Here is a 1,791-nt window from a genome sequence, read left to right on the forward strand (position 1 = left end):
CTAGGGTCCCTAGTCCCAAAGGCACTGGTTCTCTGCAGAGAGGGGCAATTTTGCCTCCCTGGGGGGAGATATGGCAAGTCCAGGGAGCTAGTCCTGCCCCAGAGGCAATTGTGTGCCAGAGGAAGACCCTGGAGATACACTGGCTCTCTGTAGAGCTTGGAACACCTTCTGAGTTGAAGAACCATCAGCCTGATATGTCAGTAGTGCCGAGCGAGGGTAAGGTTTTCTTGGAATAAGCTTCCAGTTTTCAGGACACTCACAGAAGATGCCAGTGTCTAGACAGGAGGAACCTGGGGCAGGTGGAGGCTGGTAGCCTCTCTGTTGTTCTGAGGTTTTTGTTGGCTTGTTTGTGTTTGTTTTCTATGTGTATGGTTTCTTTGACTGCATGTGTGTCTGTGTACCACCTTTGTGCAGTCCCAACAAAGGCCAGAATAGAGAGTTTGAGCCTGAAACTGGAATTACAGATATTTGTGAGTCATCATGTGGGTGCTGGGAACTAAACCCTGGTCCTCTTGAAGAGAGGCTAGCATTCTGAACCTCTCCAGCCCTGTCCTTTATTTATTTATTTTTTAATGTTTTGTTGTGTTTTACTTGGCTAGATTTTACCATCTGTATATATGTCCATCTCTGTCTCTCTGTCTCTGTCTCTCTCTCTCTCTCTCTCTCTTGCTCTGTGTGTGTGTGTGTTTTGAAACAAGGTGTCCTGTACTCCAAACTGAACTTGATTTTGCTATGTAGCTGAGGATGACCTTGAACTATGACCTTTCCTTGTGCCCCCTCCCATGTGCTGGAATAATGGGCATGTACCAACCACCATGCCTGGCCCAAGATGAAGACTTATGGTCACAAGAGGTGGCTTTCTCTGTGCTGGAGGCAGAGGTTGCCAGTCACAGGGTCCTCCTGACCCCTGGTGGCTGAACCTATGTGTGTATTAAGACATCTCACCTGTGAGAACAGATAAGGTCAACAATCCCAGCTTGTTCTTTCCAGATGAGGGCAGGAGAGCCTGGCACCAGGGGCTTGCCCAAGCTACACCTGGTGAGGGGCAGAAACCAGACTTTGATCAGTGTCTGCTTAGCTATGAAGCCTACAATACCTGGAAGACCAGTGGAAGGGACTGCCCAGAGGGGCATCACAGAACAGGTGGGGCATTATAGAACATCTTCACCTTCCATGAAGGGAGGAAGTTGGGTGAGGGGCAATCCTGGGTGGTCAGCATGCAGCAGAGGAAAGAGGCTCCATCAGCAAGGAAGTGTTGTAGGCTAAAGAGCTTGATTGATATTTAGGGAAGAAGGGATTTGAGAGTGTGAGGGATGAAGGTTCTAATGGAGCCCTCTATGACAGAATAGAGATGGTCCTGCCATTCCCAAAGAGTATCTTCTGGCCGTGGGTCATTACCCTGCTGTCCCAATGCCTCACGTTGGGAACCAAACCCAGGGCTTTATACTTGCTAGGCAACACACCTACGGCTGAGCTAAGAACCAACTCCTCTTTGTTTGTTTTTCTGTCTCATATGGTTTGTTTGGTTTGTCTTCTGCAGCTAGCTGGAGCTGGCTGGGAGAGAAAGAATGACTGTTTTTCCTTCCTCAGTTTGGCAACGATAACCACTGTCACCTTGAATACCAGGTCTATAAGAGATACAGGCCGGGCTGGTGAGATGGCTCAGTGGGTAAGAGCACCCGACTGCTCTTCTGAAGGTCCAGAGTTCAAATCCCAGCAACCACATGGTGGCTCACAACCATCTGTAACAAGATCTGGCGCCCTCTTCTGGAGTGTCTGAAGACAGCTACA

Source organism: Mus caroli, chromosome 17 (assembly GCF_900094665.2).
Source record: "Mus caroli chromosome 17, CAROLI_EIJ_v1.1, whole genome shotgun sequence".
In the NCBI taxonomy this organism is placed as follows: domain Eukaryota; kingdom Metazoa; phylum Chordata; class Mammalia; order Rodentia; family Muridae; genus Mus; species Mus caroli.